This window comes from Triturus cristatus, chromosome 1_2, assembly GCF_964204655.1.
Source record: "Triturus cristatus chromosome 1_2, aTriCri1.1, whole genome shotgun sequence".
In the NCBI taxonomy this organism is placed as follows: domain Eukaryota; kingdom Metazoa; phylum Chordata; class Amphibia; order Caudata; family Salamandridae; genus Triturus; species Triturus cristatus.
In genome coordinates this window covers 295,571,643-295,580,441 of record NC_140580.1, presented here as the reverse complement: position 1 = coordinate 295,580,441, position 8,799 = coordinate 295,571,643, and positions in this window count along the sequence as shown.

Here is an 8,799-nt window from a genome sequence, read left to right as displayed (position 1 = left end):
CTTTGGTTGAACTCAGTAGCCAAGAACAATACAAATCAAAGTTGAGGTCTACAAAGTCGGACAATTTGATTGTTTAAGTCCTCTCCAAGGTGAAGCGGTTGAATTTGTCCCTGACATGTATCCCTTAGACCTGAACAGAGATAAAACCCGAAAAATGTTGAAACGACATGCGTACTGTAAATCACTGCGTAGTCATTGTATAGTGACGTTATTAATTTTGTTTTTCTCGAGTCTTATAATAATAACTGCAAGTATATTGTTGCACATATATTATCCTATTTCTAAACATGTCTATAATGTTACTGCTGAACATTCTTTTAGTGACCTACCCCCGCATGAATTGTCCTATAGATTTGCGCTGCGCAATAACACTTTCATTAGTATGTTACATCATTCCCATCAGACTAGTAATGCTACCAATTGTTGGATATGTGGTCGACTCCCTCCCTATCAGAATTATAAGGGAGTTCTGCCCCTCTTTCCATATCCGTTTACACACAATGGCTCATGTGGAGCATGGTTTAGTTTAATTAATTCCTTAGATTCAAATACAGCAGTTTATCAAGACAATTGGGTATGGGGAAATCTGAACTCAGTTTTACTCAAAGTCTGCTACCCCGACAAGGAGGGTCGTCCCAAGAGAACAGGAACTGATCTAGAAAATGAAGTATATGGATTAGGTAATTTTACACTTAATCTTATGATTCTGAATGTCGAATCCGAAGTTGCACCAATTTTGCCTGCCATGTCAGTATTCCCAGCTAAGGGTGAATTGTGTGTAAGAAAGAATGGTTCCATACATATGGGCCATAGTAGATGCACTACTGTAATAGAATTCAGTGATCAAGGCAAGTCTTCGTTTAGAGCTTCCCGCCATTCCTACTTCATATGTGGTCAGGCTGCATATATGCGTCTGCCTCTAGATTGGGATGGTATCTGCTACATTGCATTCCTTTTGCCACCTGTTTTCCTAGCTCCTCCTGATTATCACAGAAATATTCATTTAGTACACGATAGAGAACGGAGAGATCTCCCAATTGTCGATTACACTGAGACGGCATGGGAAAAGTATGTAGATTTTAATAAAGGGCTCTTTCCCTATATAGGTACAGTTACCAATAGTAAGCTAATACGTAGATTAACTAGGACTCTTGAAGCCGTAGTGAATGAAACTATTTCCGCCCTAGGCAACTTAACAGAGGAGCAGTCTGCGATGAGGATTGTTGTTCTTCAAAATCGTCTTGTCCTTGACGTCATCCTGGCCGATAGGGGCGGAGCTTGTAGGGTCATCGGATCAAGCTGCTGCGTATTCATACCAGAAAATTCGCCATCTGTATATAGAGCTATAACCCGCCTTCATAAGATTGTGAGCCAGATACACCAGAATCCAGGCACTTGGACTTGGTCCGGGTGGTTTTGGAGCGTGTTATCAGCCTGGGGATGGAGAGTTCTATCCTTCCTAGGTATTGGCCTTCTTATACTATTCAGTTGCTGCTTATGCCTGCAATGTGGACCAGCGATTTGTGGTCTGTGTGCCACATCGTGTATTCCACCACCAAGATTTCGTTCGTCCCAGAAGAAAAAAGAAGAACAAATGATGCTATATGAACAGATCAATGGATTGATGAAGATTGATATCTCTTGATGGGCAAGTAGGGGACAAGGAGGGAATGTGGAAATATGGATTTTTCTGGTCAGTTATGTCCCCTATCTTGGACCCCAACGGTTCTATGTGCATGTTACAAGTACATGTATGTTCCCTCCAGTTCCAGTTATGAAGACGCAAATACATGTGCGTCCACCGTCAACATGTCCTCTTTCAGATCCGCCATGAATGGGCTGGATATTCGACTCCTAAGTACGAAAGGCCACCGACTTTATATGGCTCAGTTACTCCATTTTTGCAGTTCAGGCGAGTAGGCCCTGATTCTGCCATCAAGCCTTTCCCTGCTTTCTGCCTCTGACAGCTCCAGTTTGAGCTCACATCTGTATCCATGAACTTTGTCCTACTCCCTGTGCGGCTAACGGTGCTTGCCTCGGCCGGTCTGTCTGCCTGCCAAAAACTGTATTTCACCTTCAAGTTATCTGTTTCGCTCCTCAGCCGATGCATTCCTGTCTAGTAGTTTAAGTAAACATTTCCTTTAGCTATTGAGCAAAGGGCCCGGCTTCTCTGTCCTCATGCAAATAATTCATAGCCCCGTTACCATGGAAGGTTTCTGCCCTTGCATCTCATGTAGACACTTAGACGCTTGTGCACGCACGCACAGTCAGTATAGAATAGATTTTGTCCAAAAGTCCTTCCTTTGTGGATAACATAGTTCTTTAAACATAGGATGTTAGATATGATTTGGGATTAGGTTGACTTGACCCCCCAGACTTCTTGTCTCCACATGTAGAGCTAAATGTCAATCCCCTTCACCCCCTAGTTGCACGTCAATCACACGTCATGCTGCTGCGCGCGCATCTCTGCCAAGTATTTCTGCTGACATTGCGAAATTATTTCATAGGTCCACCCCTATGTGACATCATAACCAATGACGTTTCTTTGTTACTCCCAATTACGCCTCTTTTCATTACGCATGTAAGATGTTATCTTCCTCATCAATTGTTACGCCTCCTGCATTTGTTTCATTGTAATGTATGTTCTATAAAAGCGATTACATGTCAATAAATGTTGTACTTCACTTCCTGAACCCTCGTGGTGACGGAACATGGAGGCCACGATTTAAATCGTCCATTGGAATAAAGCCCATTCTGAAACCTCTTATACCACGGATTCTGCCTCTTATTTTACTGAGCTATTTTTACTAAGATTCCGTATCAAATTCAGTTCCGGTAATTAAATTATTTACCACAGTGGTCAGGATAGGTTTTGTCACAGAAGGGGTACCTTCCTGCACAAAAACTGTCCTTTGATGCCATTTTCTCTTTGTATGTGTGCTGTAAAATTCAGTACACATGCAAACTAAAGAGGAGAAATAAAGATAATTATCCGTGTCTTGTTATGCCAGCCTTTTGAGAGGCACACCATTTTGGTGATACCCATGTTTACTGACTTAAATATGGGTTTGCTTCAAAATACATGGGTGGATGTATAGGAACACCCATGCTCCACCCATAATAGATTTTGCGTCAGGGCTGTGGCAAAAAATAACAAACCCCAGATGCAAAATCTGGACGTCCATGTATTTCTTGCAGGTGATGGTGAGTATGCCCTTCCCACTTCCTCATACCCTTTCAAAGTCCAACTACATAGCCTCAACAGAGGTGTAATAGGCCACTCATACTTATGCAAGCTATCAGTTAACACGATTTTTGTGTCCACAAGTTGCACTTCTTGCCTGTTGTGTGTTGCACAACAGTGTCAAATGACTGGTCTGTCGCCTGAACTTTGGCCCCATCCGGGTTCCTGAAGTGAGACACAAAACAGAGGTCAGTGTCTGTGGGTTTATGACCAACTAGTGGCCTCATTTTCTACCTCAGTTAACTCCTTGGTTGTTACAACTCTGGGTTTGACACTGACCAGTCAATCATGAATGATGGACCATGACACCATCTATGTGTACCATCCTGAGACATCATGGCTGCAATACTATGATGTCACATACATACTTGTAGCTCTCAATGTAATATGCTTCCACTAACGTCATTTATTAATAGATTACGAAATGACTATATATACATCACTCACACACACCCTAACATTTAGAAATCACATGCAAGAACACCACATATAGTGTATAGAATAATACAGATAATAAATGTACAATCACACACACATATCTGCATAAATGCATACATATACTTCTCTTATTTTTAAATTTCATACAACACTATGGATACTTTCAAAGCCACAGATGTGTTTCTCTTTACCTTTACCTTTGCCATCATTCTTCATTAATCCTCCAAAGTACTGGATTCCTCTATCTCTGCTTTGTAGGCACAAAGCTCCATAGCATAGGTGGAGAACTTTACAAACCAGGCGGATTTCTCTGCTCATCATATTAAGCAGGCTATGACATTCAAGAACAGGGAGTAAGCTAATCCTAAACCACCCAAGAACCACCAAACTATCTGCCTCCATTCCGCTGCCCTTTAAATCCAGTAATCCCACAGATTGGCTGAGGATTGAGAAGACAGAGCTACAGTTTCTCCCATAAATAATTGGCGATCATCAGGGAGGGTATCCTCCAGAACTATCCTCAACTCCACAAAGGCCCAACTGACAATGCAGCACACACTGAGATTTGGTAGGCTATTGCAACATGTTGCAGAGCAGTAGGAGTTCACACTCAAAGAGCCAGGGAGTAGCCCATGCGCTGGGATTATCTCTGGGGCTGGACAGGATTGAAGGCGGAGGAGTGGCATTGGGTATCCTCCCAGCCCCACACACATTGGTGTTCCCACCCAAAGAGCCAGGGAGTTCCACAAGCGCTGGCATTATTTTGGAGCTAGGCAAGACTGAAGGTGGAGGAAGTGCATGGGGTATTCTCCCCGCCTCCCATGCTCTATCCACTGCACCGGAGGGTACTGAAAACATCATGGGTGACCCTCAATGCTGGGCTGGTGGCAAATGACCAACAGGAAGGTAGTAAGTCTTACAATAATAATTAACTCATAATTGTTCCAGTGCTTTGAAAGGTGTGTACTGTCATGTGTCATGTTTAATTTGCTGGTGTATGTTGATGTTGAGACTGTTGGATGTTAACAAGTTAAATGTAACTTTGAACGAATGTAAGTAAAATATTGTCCTAAAAGTGCATGTATTTTATTTTGTAAATTATGCTATATGCTGTAAGAAATTGGGTTATTAGTTCAGAAGGATGTGAGTCCTTCACAAGTAATAGGTCGACAATTGTCTCCTTACTGCAAACCAAGTGCCCCATTCTAGCACTTGACTCTCTCAGGGTAGCGAAGTAGAGCAGTCCAAGGCCTACTCAGGGATGGGTGTGTGAGCTACCAAACCCAATTCGCTAGCACAAAACAGCAACGCTCAATAAATAATTGTCCAGTCAGTGCTTTTTTTTCAAAATGGAAAAATACATTTATCACACACACACACTACTAAATACAATGCATTAAATATAAATATTTACGCCAGCTAGATGGAGGTATCTTTGGTGACACTGATATCACAGTTCACTCCTAGTTGGTCTGGGTGTGTCATTATATATATACACGGCAGGCCTACTGACTTTGTCAAAGGGTCACCACATTAATAAGAACAATTATCAAATGTTAGAAGTCAACATTAAAACCAATGGAAACTATAATCATATACTTATGCAACCATTATAAGTCTAAGCATTACAACGCTATGCAATTTGTATGACGACATACACCAAGCAGAGCCTCCAATCGACCCAGTGTAATCCGCTGGTATCCTGTGCTCCAGTGGCAGTGAAGGTTGGCTTTCCTGCATTAGGGCAGCTGCCAACACCCCTTAAGTGTGCTGGGGGGCTGTGTGACCCCAGGGGGAAGCAGTGCAGCGGATTGCGAGATTAGACGAGAAGATAGGCTGTCTGGCGGCTGTCCCAGGCCTCTGAGTGCGCCCCCCCCCACCCACCCCGTGGCATGGAGCGGCCCTGTGATGAGGCGAACTGGCGGCCCTCTGCACAGCACAAGAGGAGGAGACTGCTAGGGATGCCATTGAAAGGAATTATCTGCTGGGAATCACCAGGGCCAGGTGCTAGTCTGCTAAACTGCTGGTGCAGCGGCGCCATTAACCAAGGTGCACTGGGAGGAGGATGTGAGGCAGCCTCCAGAGGCATCGAGCTGTTATTGTGAGCTTTCTGGAGCTGAAGAACCTAGCTGCCACTCCCCTCAATTGAGCTGGGGGAGCAGGGAGACAGGCCATAACTGCCGCTGCTGAGGCCTGGCAGGTTGAGGCCTCCAGCATAGGTTGTGGAGAGAAGTCCGGGAGACTGGGCTGCGGAGGGGCCGTGCTGTAGTGAAGGTGAACTGGGGTGGTTCTCCTCACCCCCCTGTTGTTGCTTCTCCCACTGCTCTTTGTGGCCCTCGTAGAGTGGGAAACATCGCCACCTTAATATGTGAAGCTCCCATGCAGCACAAGCCCCATTAATGACCTCTGATATTTGAGCCCAGTGATTGCACTGGCCTTCTTCCCCTGTGTTTGCCATTCTGAGGAGTAAGGGGCAGAGACAGGGGACCCCCGTCGCAGCAGACCAGTATGTATCATTTCACAGGGTCATCCAAGATTGTGACCCATTGAGCTGATCAGGAGAAGGGGGGATCCCCAGGAGGATGCGGAGACTTCAAATTTCAGATTCTATCAGCCATTGATACCTCTAAATCAACACTGGAAGGCAAAATAGGCTCTGTCTGCATTGAGGTCAACCTGCTGATGGCAGATGTACGCAAGGTGTGGGAGAGATCCCTGGAGAATCAGGCCAGGGTGGAGAGCCTAACTAAGGAGGCAAAGGAGCTGCAGTCCACTGTGCATAGAATAACTGAAAGAACGAACAGCTCGATGACCGTCTGAAGGATTCGGAGGGCAGCTTGCGAAAGGGCAACCTGCCCTTTGTTGGGTTCCTTTGGGGCTGCAGGGGGGCAGAGCAGACTCTTTCCTGGAACACTGGCTCCAAAGTGTCATGGATCATGCCCAGTTTTCCTTCTTTTTTTGTGATTGAGTGGGCCATTGGGCCCTAGTCCCCCGGCCACCCTAGATCGAGTGCTCTGATTGCAAAGGTGCTCAACTATCGAGATAGGATAGGATAGGATGAGGATTTATAAAGCGCACTAATACCTGCATGTGCCAAGGTGCTGAGCTGAAGAGAAGAGAGAGGCGAATGCTGCTGACTAAGATGAGAAAAGCTTAGTCTTTAGCAGCTTTTTGAACACCGAGAGTGATTCTGCATGGGAGATTGAGGAAGGAACGGTATTCCAAAGTTTAGGGCCATCACAGAGAAGGAGCAACCGCCCCATCTGGCTTTGCGGATTCTAGGGGTGATCAGTTTTTTCTGGGAGGAAGATCTCAAGGCCCTCCCAGGCAAATACCATTTAAACATGGTTTTGAACTGCTGTAAGCCTTTGTTATTCAAGGCCTTGTAAACCGCGTACAGGACTTTGAAAGAGATTTTCTTCCTAATAGGGAGCGAATGCAAAGTACGATGCGCCTCCTTTGCAGACTTCCATTTAGGAATGTTAAGAATCAGCCTGGCAGCCGCGTTTTGCACAACCTGAAGCCTGTTCAGGGAGGCTGTGCTGATATTCAGGTACAAGGCATTGCAATAGTATAGCCGAGAAGTGACTAGTGCAATGATGGTGGGTCGATGCAGTGCTGCTGGAATATATACTGGAGCACTTTTTCAAGAGTTTTCAAAATATAGGGGCAAGTGCTGACAGTGCGGCTGACCTGAGACTCGAAGGTCAGGGCCACGTCAAAAATGAACCCCAGGTTTTTAACTGTCTTGGCCGGAACAGGAAGGGGACCGCAATCTACCGGCCACCAGGCTTTCAACCAGATTGAGGTCTGTGGACCAACAACTAAGACCTCAGTTTTCTCTGCACTGATCTTAAGGGAGTTATTCTGCATCCATCTGATAATGCTGGCAATGCACTGGTCACATTTTCCTGCTACCGACTGCAGATCATGAGAGATGGAAACAATGATCTGTGTGTCATCGGCGTAGGAAATCACCTGAAAGCCAAAGGATCTAACCAGCTTGGCCAGCGGGGTCACATATACGTTAAAGAGGGTAGGGCTCAGAGATGAGCCCTGGGGAACCCCACAGGGTAGGCTAAATGCCTTATATCTAAAAAGAAAACACAACTAACAATATTAGTTCCCTCTGTCAGGAAGGAGTGGAGGATCTGCAAAGCCTTACCCGAAATTCCCACCTCTTGCAGACGTTTAACCATCCGAGCAGAGGAGACGGTGTCAAACGCAGCTGACAGATTGAGCATAATCAGCACTACTGAGCCACCCTGGTCAACTTGTATGTAAATGTGATCAGTGGCAGCAATAAGGGCGGACTCGGTGCTGTGGTCGGCGCGGAAACCATTTTAAGACTGATCTAAAATCTCATGGGAATCCAAATAGTTCATTAACTCAGCATTGATGAACTTCTCTAGCAATTTTGCAGGGGCAGGAAGAAGTGAGATGAGGCAAAGAGTTTCAATTCAGAGGGGCAGCATTGGCTTTCTTAAGTAGAGGTGTAACAATAGCCTCTTTCCACGAGTCCGGATAGCGGCCGGATCGGAGGATGTTGTTAAACACCCTGCATAGAAAGTCTGCAATGGGTTGGGGGCCAGTTTGAGAGTGAGGGGCGAGCGGGGGTCAGAGGGATAGCCAGACTTAAGTCTCCTGAGAAGAGCCAAAGTTTGTTGAACAGTGATCCGGGGGAAGGTTGCAAGATTAGCAAGGGCACTCCACATCACCTGGCTCTGAGCGACCTCCTCAACCTCTGGTTCTTCCATTTCCATATGGTCAAGCTCCCGAACGTTTTTAAGGACCTTGTCCTCAAAATAGGCAGTTATTCTGTCGGAGAGATCTTGGGAAGGGGGTTACAATTGTGTCCCAGAAAGGTTCGGAGAGCTCCTTGATCACCGGTGAAGTGCATGCTTGAGGAATTGTCTGCAGCAAGGATCTTATTAGTAAGGAAGTGAGATTTAGCTTGAAAGATGGCCAGTTTGTTCTTCTGGAGAAGAACTTTCTGCTTGTTTTTTTTCTCTAGACAAGGGTCCAGCCGTCATGTACGTTCCTGCCTGCGACACTCACTTCTAAGTGATCTGAGTTCGTCAGAGAACCAAGGTGATGCCGATTTGTCTCTCTTAAAA